This window comes from Thalassophryne amazonica, chromosome 6 (genome assembly GCF_902500255.1).
Source record: "Thalassophryne amazonica chromosome 6, fThaAma1.1, whole genome shotgun sequence".
Taxonomy (NCBI): domain Eukaryota; kingdom Metazoa; phylum Chordata; class Actinopteri; order Batrachoidiformes; family Batrachoididae; genus Thalassophryne; species Thalassophryne amazonica.
In genome coordinates, this window is record NC_047108.1 from 82,733,733 (window position 1) to 82,750,626 (window position 16,894).

The 16,894-nt window shown below is 41.1% G+C and overlaps 1 protein-coding gene and 1 long non-coding RNA gene across 3 annotated transcripts in view; one reads left to right on the forward strand and one right to left on the reverse strand.

The window, feature by feature from the left end:
* Positions 1-16,894, forward strand: part of LOC117512513 (sterile alpha motif domain-containing protein 10-like) — a 216,918-nt gene that overhangs the window by 197,693 nt on the left and 2,331 nt on the right. The window lies entirely within an intron of this gene.
* On the reverse strand, positions 3,503-12,286 carry LOC117512514. The gene is made up of 3 exons (XR_004561311.1): positions 11,972-12,286; positions 5,061-5,063; positions 3,503-3,513 (listed from the first exon to the last, which is right to left on the reverse strand). It is a non-coding gene; the product is annotated as an uncharacterized LOC117512514 (long non-coding RNA).

Below are 16,894 nucleotides of genomic sequence, written 5' to 3' on the forward strand. Positions count from 1 at the left end.
GGGTCTGACTGCTGAAGACAGCGGCCACCTGGGGCGCAGGGCTTGGCGGTTCAGGTGTTCCTCAGCTCCGTTGGTGGTGGAAGCTGTGTGGGGATCCGGCTCTTCTCTCGCCAGGCGTCTTCTATCGTCGAGCCTGCCCACACGTCACCTGGTGTATGATTGACAGTCCACCATATTGTTATTGTCTGTACGTCGTTGTGCGATTCACAACATTAAATTGTTACTTTTGGCTTATCCATTGTCCGTTCATTACCGCCCCCTGTTGTGGGTCCGTGTCACGACACTTTCACAACAAATTGCCAGAATAATCAATAGAAACTCGATTACTAAAATAACACTATGTAACACAATTTTTGTTCCTGGCTTCTGTTATATTTCAACTGCTTATGTCTAAAGTCTATGGAAAAATGACTACATTCAGCACAAACTTTGATTTTTTTTTTTTATGTTCTAGAAAGTTCTAAAAGTTTCTTGAAATTTCTAGATAATTCTGGAAACTTCTAGAAAATTCTGGACAGTTCTAGCAGTTCAAGAATATTCTAGAAGACTACTCAGTAGTAGTGAAGGCGAATCGAGAATATTCTTGAAAACAGACAAATTTCAAAATATCATTGTCCTGATCACAGAAGCAAAGTTTCTGTGGAATAACAGCTATTTTCTATTTATTTAAGGCATAACAGGTTAGGAAAACACACTGTGTACCCAGGAACAAAACAAAAATAAAAATTTGTTACATAGTGTAATCGATAGCTGCAGCCCTACAATAAATGCAAACAAACAGTATTATAAACAAACAACTACAATACAACATCCAATTCACGTCTTTACAAGTTTTGGATCTTTCTCTGTGTCAGGAACTCAGCCAAAATCGGGCCAAAGTCTTAACATTTTGTTGAAATGGCGATGGGTTGTGGCTTTCTGTTTTTTGTTTTCCCCAACTTGCAAAATGTAACCATTTTTATTTATTTATTAAGGTGGTGGACTGGGTCTCTGCATGAATTTCTTTTTAACACGCTCTCTGGGATTCAGCCAGTGCATTTCAGCTGGAGGTTGAACATGCAGCCTCGCAGTCACTGTTTTTTTATTATTGTTATTATTATTATTTTATTTGAGTTCCCGTGTTTGTGAAGCATTGTGTGTTGCCCAAAAAACGAAACTTAAAAAGCGAAACACTCATTGCGAGTCTAAGCAAAACACAGAAGAAACAGTGGACTTCTTCCGTTTGTCAGTGTGGCCGGGATGGAGCTGTACGGGCAGTGCTGAGCCGCCCACACCGGTCAGAGAGAGGCAGCAGCCGGCCACCGGGTGTAGAGCGACCAGCAGACGAAACTGTGTTTTTAAAAAAAAAAAAAAAAAAACACACTGCTTTGCTTTAAATGCACAGTAAGCTATTTCAGATGATCAGCGTGGACCATTTTTTCTTTAAAGGCTTTATTTCATTCTGTTGGTCGTGTTGGAAAGCTGTAGCTTTTGTGCTAATTTGATTAGCGCTTGCGCTAGTCTTCTTCTGTTTGTTTTTCTGGGGATATTACAGTGCCGCACTCAGGCCTGGCATATGTGCTACAACGTTAAATGAAGCTTCGAGGCACAGAATTTGCCTCGAATATTTTTTGTAATCGAATTATTCGGATTACTCGACTAATCGTTTCAGCCCTAATTTATTAGATCAACCACTGGTTTGTGGCTACATGGCATGTGCATTCAATCGATAGATCACCAGCACACAGGCGTTTTATGTTGTTGCCTCTACTAAAGACGTTATGTTTTCACCTTCCCATCTGTTGTTTGTTTTCTTTGATTGCTAGCCGAAAAACTCTTAAGGTTTTCAGCTGCAGGAAGCATTGCGGCACACGCGATTAGTGTGCATGCCTCACAAAAAAAGGTCCCTGGGTCAAGGCCACCTGTGAGCCATTTATCAGTACATCTGGAACAGGTCAGGTAGGCCATTCGGTGTAAAGTCTGTACAGAAGCACACCAGACCCACTGCAACAGTTCTATGTAGAAGAGGAGCAGACAAAAGAAATTACTTAATTTGCTAGACTGTACATTTCTTGACAGTTTGACCAGTTTATCAAAAATGTATAGGCAGATTTCAATGAAAATTGCTGGAAGGGTCAATAATATGAAGACAAATAAACCAGTAGATTTTTTGTGTTACTTGGGATCTGGATGTAGATCCTGGATCATTTATTTAGCATTCTTAGGGTTTGTTTTTTGCTTTTGTTTTGTTTGTTTTTGGGTTTTACTTTTTGTTGTTGCTGTTGTTTGGGGGAGGGGGGATTCAGTATTCTGATCAATTTCTCACATAAATTTTCAGGTGGTCTCCATGAAACATGGTAAAATACCCAAGGCTGGTCTCCCAATGCAGATTTTTGAGCCTAAATTCAGAATAGATGAAATCAGGTCAGATTTTTTAAATAGTAGGTAAAATTTGTTTGTATTACAGTTTATTATTCCCGACCATTTTATAGCCGTTTACATATTGTTACGCCTGGGCTGATCAAAGCCCAAATTAGGACCCAAAAGGCTGGGAGCTGAGTGAAGGAAACAAGGTAACAATTTATTGGAAGGATTATACAGTTGAATTTGAAATGAGCTGAAGACACCAGAGGCAGGAGGCATAGGCTGGACCAGAACAAGAGCGTTGGCAGGTAACCGGAACCAGGTGGCCGCCCATGGAGCTGATAGGAAACTGGTAACGCTGGAGACAGAACACAAAAATTACTGGGTCCAAGTACACAAAGGAGGTAAACATAGAGGAGTCTTACAAGATGGAGAGGTCAGGTACCACAAAGCGAAAACTTGAGTTTCTGGGGAATTCTGGATTAGAAGAACCGGGGCTTATATGCATTTGATGATGAGTACTGCAACAGGTGAAGATAATCAGCTCCATGACACGGTGCCTACAGAAACAAAAATGGAGGTGGAGCGGAACAGAGTATACACCAAGGCAGCACAACACATTTATTTAACCTTTATTAACCAGGTTAGTCCCGTTCGATCAAGACCTGCTTTGCAAGGGAGACCTGAACAGTTATAAAGTTTCCAATTCACCTAACCTGCATGTCTTTGGATGTGGGAGGAATCCCACCCAAACACGGAGAACATGCAAACTCCACACAGAAAGGCCATAGCTGGGAATCAAACCCATGACCTTCTTGCTGTAAGGCAACAGTGCTAACCACTAATCCACCGTGTGTTGTGTGGGCCGCTGAAGAGGAGGTACTGCTGGCCCACCACCACCAGATGGCGCCCTGCTTGGAGTGCGGGCTTCAAGCACGAGAGGGCGCCGAAACCAGTGGAGTGACAGCTGTCACATCATCACCACCAGCTGTCACTCATCTACATCAACCTCCATAAAAGCCGGACTGCAACTCCACCTCCCTGCCGAGAAATCAGCTACCATACAGGTAATTTCTCTGCTAAGCTTAACTTTGGCTAATAGTCTGATCTCATTTGCAGCCGTTTTCCTGTGACGTGTTCCGTATCTGCTGTATTGGCGTTTGGTGTGGACTGCGACGGCTTCGCCTCCCACCCCAACCAGATAAGTGGTTGTCACAGGAGCTGTCCGTGTGTGTTGTCGGAGGTGGAGGTTCTCCCTCCTTACTGAACACAGACTGTGGGATTACTGAGTGTGCGAACTCACACTCATCAAAACTGTTTCTGTTCTCTGCCAGCAGTACCGGGTCTGACTGCTGAAGACAGTGGCCACCTGGGGTGCAGGGCTTGGCGGCTCCGGTGTTCTTCAGATCCGTTGGTGGTGGAAGCTGTGTGGGTTCCGGCTCTTCTATCACCAGACGTCTTCTATCTTCGAGCCTGCCACACGCCACCTTGTGTATGATTGACATTCCGCAATATTGTTATTGTCTGTACTTCGTTGTGCGCTTCACAACATTAAATTGTTACTTTTTGGCTTATCCATTGTCCGTTCATTAACGCCCCCTGTTGTGGGTCCGTGTCACGACACCTTCCCAACACCGTGCTGCCAAATGATTGTAACATATGATTGTAACATGTAACACATATATTTGTAACTAGGGATGCACCAATACCACTTTTTCCCAGAATGAGGACAGGTACTTACGTTTGGGTACTCATGATACCGAGTACTGACACAAATACTTAATGATACCATTACTGTTTTATGATGACTTTCTAAATGTTTTATTCATCAGTCGTTCCTTACTTTTTGACTATAATTGCTACCAATATCATTAGCGTTACAAACATTTCACTTAAATCATGTAACATCACTTTTTGACTACAACAAATTGTCCTTTAACATTAATTGTGTGTTTCTTGCCAGACATCTCACTGAAATGTTACCTGTGGACTTCAGCACTAAAAAATATACAGCACCAGGAACAGAACTGAAACTGTCCATCAATAACTTTGTTTATGTCTGTAAGGACTAAAAGCCTTTTTTGAAAGTGTGAGGGGCACATTCTTTTTGATGAAAAGAAGCTTTTCTGTGTTATCTGCTCTTTTTTATCTACAATGTGTGACACAGTGCTGGGCAGCATTTCCGCAACACGCATAGGCAAAATGAAGTAATTTTAACATTACTTTATTTTTTATTTGTTGATCATCATGGGATAATTTCCTTGGATTCCGGCAGAATAGCACATTGCCTGTGGTAAATGAGCCATTAACAAGGCACAGTGACCAAATTGCGGCTTGTGGAGGCAAGCGGAAGGTCCAAACGCAGCACCACGGACATTCTGCAAACGGATTGTACCTGTTGCGGACTGAGCCGGTCTGCCATCGGCCTGAGCACCCACACCAAGGGCTGAAATGGTAAATGGTAAATGGACTGCATTTATATAGCGCTTTTCCATCTGCATCAGACGCTCAAAGCACTTTACAATTATGCCTCACATTCACCCCGATGTGAGGGTGCTGACTACACACCGGGAGCAATAGGGGATTAAAGGCCTTGCCCAAGGGCCCTTAGTGATTTTCCAGTCAGGCGGGGATTTGAACCCATGGTCTTCTGAACTCAAGCCCAACACCTTAACCACCAGACCATCACCTCCCCTAAACTCACCAACTTGATAGACAATCTCTGCAGCTGAAAACCTGATTTGAGTTCTGACGTCGCAAAGTTTTTCAACACTTCCATAATTTTCTGAAAAATGAGTATACGAGGTCTGTTAGAAAAGTATCAGACCTAGCTCTTTAAGAAAGGTAAATATATCCATTATATTGAAAAAGGGTAAAGCGCCTGAAGATTGCGCCTCTTATAGGCCAATTTCTTTACTTAACGTGGATTTGAAACTCCTTTCCAAAATTCTTGCAAGGTGTCTCGAACGTGTACTTCCCTCTCTAATTAAAAAAGATCAAACAGGTTTCATTAAGGGTCGTAGTTCGCATAACAGTGTGCGCAGACTGTTGAATATAATCCAGTTTTTTAATCAAAAATCAGTGCCTGGCATAGTGGTCTCGCTTGATGCCGAAAAGGCATTCGACCGCGTTGAATGGTCCTATTTGTTTTTTACTTTGCGGCAATTTGGTTTAAGTGAAAATTTTATAAGTTGGATAAGGCTTCTGTATAGCAATCCTTGTTCAGCAGTTCTTACTAATGGGTTGCGGTCCCCAAACTTTTGTGTTTTGAGGGGGACTAGGCAGGGCTGCCCCCTCTCCCCCTTACTTTTTGCCCTGGCAGTAGAACCGCTAGCGGAGGCGGTGAGAGCCCGGAAGGACATTTACGGCCTGAGTTTAGGACAAAGACAGCATAAAATCACTTTATATGCTGATGACGTTCTGGTTGTATTGACCCAACCTGAAATATCTGTGCCCTCACTCATCGAGACCATTAACAAATTCAGCGACATCTCAGGTTACAGAATTAATTTTAATAAATCAGAAGCGATGCCGCTGGGCACTTTAAAAGAAAAACCTCAGGTCCCTTCTCCATTTCCTTTTAATTGATCTCCAGAGGGCTTTGTCTATTTAGGGATTAAGATTACACCTGCTTTTGATCAGATGTATAAATGTAATTTCACCTCTCTGTTTGAGCGTATTAAATTGGACTTGGAGAGGTGGAAGACTTTGCCTTTGTCCTGGCTCGGCCGAGTTGCTCTTCTTAAAATGAACATCTTACCCAGGCTATTATATCCGATTTGGATGGTCCCAGTTATTTTTTCACATAAGACTGTTAAGACTTTGAATGACTGGTTTAGTGCGTTTATATGGGCGGGGAGAAAGCCTCGCCTTAAAATATCTATGTTATGCCTCTCATCTTCAAAGGGGGGGCTTGATCTCCCAGACATAAGAAAGTATCAGCTCAGTGCCCATATGTGTGTAGCGGCAGACTGGGTGGAAGAACCTGTTTCTCTCTGGCTTGATATAGAAAGTTCCATGTCCAACCTCCCTCTGAAAAATTTACTATTCCTGAAAAAAGGTAAAATTCTAAAAATATTCTGTAGTAACCCTCTCACTTTATGTACTGTCAGAGCTTGGCAAATAATTCAAAAGATGGAGGGTAGGTCTCACTTAACATCTCTCTTCACTCCGTTATGTGGCAATCCCCTTTTCCGGCCTGGGACTTTGGACTCTGGTTTTCCTGTGTGGGCAGAAAAAGGTATCTCTACCCTTTCTGATTTGATGGATGGATCAAACCTAATGTCCTTCGACCAGTTAGTAAATAAATATGGAATTCACAGACGTGACTTCTTTCGGTACCTGCAAGTGAGAGATTATATCCTAAAGAACACAACTATACTTGCCAACCAAACTGTCACTGATTGTGAAAAACAACTATTTCAGCCTAAAGTTAAAAGCTCTATTAAGATTTGGTATGGTTTATTAAGAGAATATGAAGGCTCAGATTTGACTCAATTGAAGGGGACATGGGAGAGGGAGTTAGCTTTGGTGATCGGTGACAAGGCCTGGAATGAAACTTGGGAGAACGTAGGGTCTTTGAGTGTTTGTAATAGGGTAAAAGCAATGCAACTTAAGATTTTGCATCGTGTTCATATATCTCCTTCTCAGCGTCACAGATTTAATTCAGACCTTTCTCCACTCTGCCCTAAGTGTAAAACAGAGGTGGGTAACCTCACTCACTGTCTTTGATCCTGTAGGAAAATACAACAATTTTGGTTTAGTATAAAAGGGGAATTGGACAAGATCCTTTCTATTATTACTGAATGTAACCCATTGTATATGTTGCTGGGAATGACAAATAACAACATTAAGAAGAAATGTGAAAGACAACTTTACATGATGCTTACTTTCTGTGCTAGGAAATGTGTCCTCTCGAACTGGATTATAGACAAAGCCCCATCAAGAACACAGTGGCAGCAGACTGTTCTTGAATATATTTCATTGGACTTCCTAACGAGTAAGCTACATAATAGGGAAGATGCGTTCTATAAAATATGGGACCCTTATTTGGGGTATGTTGGTCTGGATCTGGCAGCTATTTTTTCACGGGGCTTTCTGTGATGTACAAAGGTCATTTTACCTATAGTGGAATGCCCATGATTCTTTTCTAAACTGTATCTCTTTTTTTTTTTTTATTATTATTATGAGTTTGGTATTTTTGATTTTGAACTGGGGTGTTGTTGTTGTTGTTGTTATATATTTGGTTCTGTTTTTGTTTTGTGTTTGTGTAAAAAGAAAAAAAAAGTATCGGACCTTCTTATTTTTTTCAAAAACCTGATGGATTTGAATCACGTGTGCTTGCATGAGCAAACCTTGAACCTTCGTGCGCATGCGTGAACTTTTTCACGCCTGTCGATTGCATAATTTCCTGGTAAGCAGCCTTTGTGTGAGGTGTGTGTCGTGCGCTTGGTGTTTTTTCATTCCAAGGAAAAAGACGGAACGACTGGAGCAGTGCCGCATCAAATTTTGCCAGAAACTGGGCGACAGCCAGGAGGAAAGTATTCGGATGATTCAGACTGCTTTCGGTGACTTTTCGGTCATGTGACTATCCGAGAAATTGTGGAAGAGGTGGGCATGTCACAGCATGTCCTGTGAGACTTCAACACAAAGGCGCTTTTGCTCCGCCGTCAGCAGCTTCGTGCCGAAGCCATCGGCATGATTTTCACCACCAAATCTTCTGTCACAGTGGAATGTTCTGAAAAAGTGCTGATGTCCACCTGTTCTGCAATTTTCGGATAGTCACAAGACGGTCCCGCATCACCACAGCGTTCACTTTGGAATGATCTGGTCATTTCAGCGTGTTGATGACCGACCGGAGCGTGGCTCGCTCTCCACCGTTGCGCGGACGTCTTTAAACCGGTTGTACCGCTCCTTAATCTGTGTGATGCCCATAGGATCGCCACCGAAAGCCGTCTGAATAATCTGAATGGTTTCCACCTGGCTGTCGCCCAGTTTCTGGCAAAATTTGATGCGGCGCTGCTTCAGTCGTTCCGTCTTTTTCCTTGGAATGAAAAAACGCCGAGCGCACGACACACACCTCACACAAACGCTGATTACCAGGAAATGATGCAATCGACAGGCGTGAAAAAGTTCACGCAAGCGCACAAAGGTTCAAGGTTTGCTCATGCAAGCACACGTGATTCAAATCCATCAGGTTTTTGAAAAAAATAAAAAGGTCCGATACTTTTCTAACAGACCTCGTACTTATCTTGGTGAAACCTCTCAGTCACGCAGAAAGTCATTCAAAAAGTGTAATTTATACGCCGAATGATATAACTATGAAATTACCTACTATTTAAGTCAAAATTCACAGACTGTTCTGCCTCAGCGCTCATCAGCCTTTCTAGTGTTGTCTTTTTAATGTATCATTTTATTTTTAGCTCATTTCATGACACTTCTGCCATTTTGTGAGTAGTGTTGGACAGTGAACTGAATTCAGCAAAATGAGAATGAGAGATGAAATGGAACTGAAAGCTAAAAGAAAATTAAAATGCTGTTCAACATTTCTATTAATCGAGCAATGCAAATGCAATTTCCAAGTTTAGCAGGCTCAGACTCTAACTTATAAGGACAAGATAATTCGGCAGCCTCATAAAACACCTGGGGTTCGTGAGGATGGGCAGGATTCGGAGGTAATAAATTTGAGACGGGATGGGGAGCTTTGGAAGAGGTGATATTGGAGTTTCAACAATAAGAATGAAATGAGAAGTGTGACGAGAGTTTACTAAGTACGGAGGCCTAGTTGTTCCAACAGCGTGTCTGTATCATCAGACAATGAGTTATTAACCTCACGATTGCAATCCCCAAGAATGAGCCGGATCTGTGCTGTAGCTACACAGAAAACCCCACACATACCTCCAGTTATTCTTCCTCGACCACAAATGAACAATTCTGATGGGATTTTGTGGAGCTTTGTGTCGCTGTACCACCTGTCAGGTCCGATTAATCTCAGAAGGATTTGCTAAAAATTAAATATTGATCTCACAATAACTTCTGAACAGGGGATGAAAATATGAGTAAGGCTGAACCTGATGCAACAACGTCACCTGCAGTGATGGCACAATTTAACATAACCCTCACAAAGCTGTCACATCGCCCACTCCAGCAGCATTGGGATAAAACAGCTGCTTTGCTGCTTTTTAAATCTTTGATCTGTCTTCGACTTCATTTAATAAAACATCATAAAACACAGACTTGCAACAAAGGATGTAGAAAGACAAATGATAGCAGAAAGCACGATCGGCACTGGAATTGGTCATAAAGAAGAGGACACAGAACTGCAGCTGGGGGTGAGATTTGGAACAGAATTAAAATACAACAGATATAATCGACAAATCACTGTGATACAGAAAAGTGACAGATATAGAGGTTAATGGTGAGGAGCTGACAGTGAAATAGGGCTTAGTGTGATAGCATGTTTAATTGCTGGTTGTGGGGCCCCGGTTCCCACGTGGTGTTAATCTGTGTGGGGCACACTCACTTGCTCAAATCTCTGTAATCGCATTTCACACTCAGCACTGAATCACATTACACACATTGCAAATCATGGCATAATACATAATACATAATATACAAGGAAAGAATGTTAGAATATGAATTTTTAAAAAGTATGTGTCTGAAAAGGAGTGATACTTTTCTGTCTCATGGGATCCATCGAAAACACAGAAATGAGGTCTGCCTAAAGATCTCAGGAAATGGAATGATTTCAAAATAAGGATTTAAAAATGGGTTTACTCTTGTATTAAAGTTAGAGGTAGTGACTTTGGTTAAGGTAAGGTTTTGATCAAGTATACCAGTCTCTGATGAACACAGAAGCAAGCGCATAAGCTCTTCAGAGCCTAAGGATATTTGTCTTTCATGCATGACCCTCAGGGAATTGCCTTTTTTTTAAATGTTTTTCTCATTTCTGGAAATGATCTTTGGCCAATATTTCTCACATGTCTTTATGTATATCAAAACTCAAACTGCAGAACACACAAATTGAACTGTTATACTATGAATATGTATCTCACTGGGTCGCAACTGTTGGGGAGTAGTTAGAGATACAAATTTGTGACAAAACATGCAAATTAGTGCCAGGTTATTAATTAGAATCTCAGCGAATTGATACTTACAACACATTAGCGCATGTCGCCCGAATGTCATCCGAATGTCACATGGACTCGCAGCAAAAATAGTGCCAAAAATCGTGAGTAGTTTGCATACATATCGCATGAGAGATGCTCGAATGCCACGTGGCACTCTCGCAAATGTCGAGCGCCACTCACACTGCCTTCGCAGGTGCAAGGATCTTGCTGAATTTTGCACAAATCCCGCGCAAACAATGGGATTGAAATGAGGGCATGTTTGTGAACAAAGTGGTCAGGATGAATGTAGTGGACCAAACATAGGCACGGACAACAAAGGTGTAAAAGAAGATTTTCCCAATTTAATAAAGCCAACAAAAGTTAACAAATCATTGTAAAAATTAAACTAACAAAGATTTGGGCCCAACTGAACAATACAGGAAAACTGACCTAATGATTATTAACAGAGGCTGCTTAAAAAGGGGTGGAGTAACCAAACCTTAACTCAAGAAGGGAGATATCAAACAAACGGAAACAAAACTACTAATTTAACAACAAAGGTAAAAACCCAAAATAAAACAAAATAACTTTAACTTAACAAAAACTCAAAAGTGATTACAAGAGTGCGGTAAAGCAAATTAAATATCTAAATTAACCAAAATTTAACTGAAGTTTCCTCCTCAGTCCATTTTAACTTGGTAGGCCTCTGAAGTCATAAAGAGATAGATTTTCTTAAAAACACATTTTGGTTTACCAAAAGACACTTTGGAGACTCAATCTTAAATTTGATATGATTTGGATGAAACTCTGGTGATTCAGGGTCAGCCAACGACAAAGTAATTTGATTTTGAGAATTACTTGGAATTGATTAAAGATAGTAAGTAAGTCCCTTTGGCTGCTCTCTTGTTTGCACTCGGGGTCGCCACAGCAAATCCAAGGTGGATCTGCATGTTGAATTGGCACAGGTTTTACGCCGGATGCCCTTCCTGACGGAACTCCACATTACATGGAGAAATGTGGCAGGGGTGGGATTTGAACCCGGAACCTTCTGAACTGAAACCAAGCGCATTAACCACTTGGCCAATAGACCTATGGTTATATGAGAGCCTCATAAGAAGTTATAGGTCCGCATTTTATTGGACACATGAGCTTTGACCTTTGACGCATGCTCAGATTTTCGCCAAATTTTTCATAAGTCGGCATGCACTGGCTAAATCGTCAAGATGTAATAGGGCTCTTAGGTAGGATTAATATAGTGAAAATGAATGTTTTACTCAAGTTTTTATACCTACTTCAGTGTATTCATTTGTTCTTACCCAAAACCTTTCTTAAATTTATCAATCAAATGATTTCCTCATTCATATGTGGAGGTAAAACTCCAAACGTACATAAATGATTATTCCAAAAATGTTGGCTCAATGGAGATCTGTCTTTACCTAAATTGATGTTTTATTACTGGGCAGCTAACATTCAAAAATACATTTATTAGTTAGAAGATACAATGTGGGGTCAATTAGAACCTCAGTTGTGTTTGTCTACCTCTCTCCCCGCCTTATTCTTTTCATCTCTCCCTGTGTCCCTGTCTCGGTACACAGATAATCCTCTTGTACTTGCCTCTCTTAAAATATGGTATCAATTTTGACTTCACTTCAGATGTGTCTCAGCTTCTGCTCTTTGCCCATTTTATAATAATCATGTCTTTCCTCCCTCCTTCTTAGACGCCGCATTTCATCTATGGGGTAAGAAGGGCATTAAATGTTTCAGTGATCTTTTTAAGGATAATGCCTTTCTTAATTTTACTGATATGTCTTCCTTACACGGCTTGCCCTCATCTCATTTATTTTGTGTTTTTTCTTTTTTTTTTTCATGTGTGCCTCTATTATTTTTACAGAGATCCCCTTTCAGCCCCCTAAACATCCTTGGGAGGACCTCTTTGAACTAATGCCCCATACATAAGCTCTTATATCACAGATATATAATGTTCTTACAACCCCAATTCCAATGAAGTTGGGACGTTGTGAAAAATGTAAATAAAAACAGAATACAATGATTTGCAAATCCTCTTCAAACTACACTCAACAAAAATATAAACGCAATGCCACAGATGTCGCAAGATTTGAGGGAGCGTGCAATTGGCATGCTGACAGCAGGAATGTCAACCAGAGCTGTTGCTCGTGTATTGAATGTTCATTTCTCTACCATAAGCCGTCTCCAAAGGTGTTTCAGAGAATTTGGCAGTACATCGAACCAGCCTCACAACCGCAGACCACGTGTAACCACACCAGCTCAGGACATCCACATCCAGCATGTTCACCTCCAAGATCATCTGAGACCAGCCACTCGGACAGCTGCTGAAACAATCAGTTTGCATAACCAAAGAATTTCTGCACAAACTGTCAGAAACCGTCTCAGGGAAACTCATCTGCATGCTCGTCGTCCTCATCGGGGTCTCGACCTGACTCCAGTTCGTTGTCGTAACCGACTTGAGTGGGCAAATGCTCACATTCGCTGGCGTTTGGCACGGAGAGGTGTTCTCTTCACGGATGAATCCCGGTTCACACTGTTCAGGGCAGATGGAAGACAGCGTGTGTGGCGTCGTGTGGGTGAGCGGTTTTCTGATGTCAATGTTGTGGATCGAGTGGCCCATGGTGGCGGTGGGGTTATGGTATGGGCAGGCATCTCTTATGGACGAAGAACACAGGTGCATTTTATTGATGGCATTTTGAATGCACAGAGATACCGTGACGAGATCCTGAGGCCCATTGTTGTGCCAATCCAAGAACATCACCTCATGTTGCAGCAGGATAATGCACGGCCCCATGTTGCAAGGATCTGTACACAATTCTTGGAAGCTGAAAATGTCCCAGTTCTTGCATGGCCGGCATACTCACCGGACCCATGTCACCCATTGAGCATGTTTGGGATGCTCTGGACCGGCGTATACGACAGCGTGTACCAGTTCCTGCCAATATCCAGCAACTTCGCACAGCCATTGAAGAGGAGTGGACCAACATTCCACAGGCCACAATTGACAACCTGATCAACTCTATGCGAAGGAGATGTGTTGCACTGCATGAGGCAAATGGTGGTCACACCAGATATTGACTGGTATCCTCCCCCCCCCCCAATAAAACAAAACTGCACCTTTCAGAGTGGCCTTTTATTGTGGGCAGTCTAAGGCACACCTGTGCACTAATCATGGTGTCTAATCAGCATCTTGATATGGCACACCTGTGAGGTGGGATGGATTATCTCAGCAAAGGAGAAGTGCTCACTATCACAGATTTAGACTGGTTTGTGAACAATATTTGAGGGAAATGGTGATATTGTGTATGTGGAAAAAGTTTTAGATCTTTGAGTTCATCTCAAACAAAATGGGAGCAAAACCAAAAGTGTTGCGTTTATATTTTTGTTGAGTGTATATTCAACTGAATCCACCACAAAGACAAGATATTTAATGTTAAAACTGATTAACTTTATTGTTTTTGTGCAAATGTTTGCTCCAAAACCTGGATGCACCTTTCAGAATTGTTGGTGCCATCACAGATGTGTAAGTTGCCCATGTCCACTAACACACCCCCATGCCATCACAGGTGCTGGCTTTTGAACTTTGCGCTGGTAACAGTCTGGATGGTCTTTATGCTCTTTTGTCCTGAGGACACAACGTCCATGATTTACACAAACACTTTGAAACGTGGACTCATCAGATCACAGCACACTTTTCCACTTTGCGTCTGTCCATTTCAAATGAGCTCGGCCTCAGAGAAGGCGGTGACGTTTCTGGATGTTGTTGCTGTATGGCTTTCGCTTTGCTTGGTAGAGTTTTAACTTGCACTTGTAGATGTAGTGATGAAGTGTTTTAACTAACAATGGTTTTCTGAAGTGGTCCTGAGCCCACGCGGTAAGATCCTTTACACAATGATGTCGGTTTTTAATGCAGTACCGCCTGAGGGATCGAAGATCACAGGCATTCAATGTTGGCTTTCGACCTTTCTGCTTACGTGTTGAAAACTCTCCAGATTCTCTGAATCTTCTGATTATATTATGGACTGTAGATGATGGAATCCCTAAATTCCTTGCAATTGAACATTGAGAAAAATTGTTCTTAAACTATTGGACTATTTTTTCATGCAGTTGTTCACAAAGTGGTGATCCTCACCCCATCTTTGCTTGTGAATGGCTGAGCCTTTTGGGGATGCTCCTTTTATACCCAGTCATGACACTCACCTGTTTCCAGTTAGGTGTTCTTTGAGCATTCATCACACTTTCCCAGTGTTTTGTTGCCCCGTCCCAGCTTTTTTGAAACGTGTTGCAGGCATCCATTTCAAATTGAGCAAATATTTGCACAAAAACAAAAAAGTCTATCAGTTTGAACATTAAATATCTTGTCTCTGTGGTGTATTGAATTGAATTGAATTGAATTGAATATAGGTTGAAGAGGATTTGCAAATCATTGTATTCTGTTTTTATTTACATTTTACACAACGTCCCAACTTCTTTGGAATTGGGGTTGTACAATGGACAATCATCCAGTCAGTAAAACTATCTGTTCTTGGGAACAAGAGTGAGGTTTGGAATTTGGGGAAGGCGTCTGGGATGAAGCAGTTGACAGAATTCATACATCATCATCATCATTTAATGTAAAGTAGTACACAGGCTGAATTTGTCGAAGTCCAAATTATCCTAAATTTTTCCCAATATCTCTGATCTGTGTGAGATAGATGTAACTCCTTTCCCTGTGATTTATGTCATGATTTTTTTATTTTTTTTGCCCAAAACGTCAACCATTAGATTTTGTATTTTGACATTATTTCTCACGTTCTTGGAGTCAGGCTGGAGCCTCATCCGCTGTTCACTATTTTTGGAGTTCCTGGAGTCCCCACTGTGTCCTTTACTAACTCACAGGTGGATATACTCGTAATTGCCTTTGCCTCATTGCCAGCACGACACAGAATATTATTATCATGGAAAACTTCACATCCCCATCCATTTCTTTAGGGCTGAAAGATCTTTTTTTGTTTTTTAACTTGAAAAAAAAATCAAGTTTCGACTCAGAGGGAGGGCTGATAAGTTTCTAAAACGGTGGCAACCTTGTATCGATTACACTTGTGAACAAAACAATATTTGTTCTTGCATGACCTTTGAGAACTGATTTAGGGTACTTCTGGGGTGCTGAATCCAAATCTGAGCTCAGATTTGCTCTACCACATCACGTGTTTTTTCAATCTGCATGTTCCGCATTGATGGATTACGCAAAAGTTGCTCATTCACTCATGTGTTTGATGCCACTAATCATGCACAACAGCAGCTTCAAAAGCATAGTTTTTAAACCACGTTCACGAAATGTGAACAAGAGCTGTAATATTGTTTATGGCACTGAAGAGGTGTGCGAGACTGCAGCTTTTGCTTCAGTGCTTGATACGAGAAATATGTCTCAAAACTGTGATGTGATTGGCAAAAAATAACACCAGATTCGGATTCAGCTCCCCCAGATTACCCAAAATCTGTTGAAAAACTCAATGCAAGAAAAATCATTTTGACCTGTGTTATTTTAGATCATTGAAAACTTTCAGACTTGAAGACTTGAGCTGAATGTCATGGGTGTGTTTTGTGTATTTAATTTTTGTTTTGTTTTGTTTTTATTTCATGGAGCCTGTGTTTGATATGTTGGGATGTTCGAGGTGTAGCAGGTTTGTTTTTTTTGTTGTTCTTTTCTTTTGTTGTCCTTTTTCTAGGCAGAATGGTGGATAGGTGGCAGTGGTGCACAGTTCCACTAATCCGCTAACCGCTAATTAGCAAAGCTAACTTTTTTTTAAAAAGATTAGCTTTTCAGCTAACTTCAAAAACCATCAGCAAACCAATTAGCTTCGGATAAATTTAGTTCCGATAACTTTTATACTGCTAGCATTTTTTTTTTTTTGACATAGTTAGTTACGGTAGAAAACATTTATAAACCCTGTTGGCTCCTGTCTGCTACTTATTTTGCCAGCTGAGAGGAGCTAAGCTCAACTCTACCCCAGCAGAAGGGGCCTGGCTGCCAGACTACCACAAAAAAAAAATGTTATTTCCCTTGACAGCATATAGTGGTCCAGCCATGAGGTAGACATCTTGAAAAGGAAAGCAGATTTGACTTGTTGGTTTTGATTTATAAATCAAATTAATCCGGATAGAATAACTACATTAATGTCAACTCTTAAAATGTACAAAGTGAAAATATAACACAATAATGCACTAATTCTGAAGATTTTAACATTAACACACAGATGCCCAAAGGGATTATGGGTAAACTGAGCCTCTGCTCATACTGATTGGTTGACTAATTCATTCTATGTAAAAACAAAACAAAACATAAGTTAATGTAACGTGTGTGTTGGTGTTTCCAAATAAATGTGCTTTTGTGAAATATGTCATTTTTTTTCATTTGCAAAACCAAAAAGCCTGTT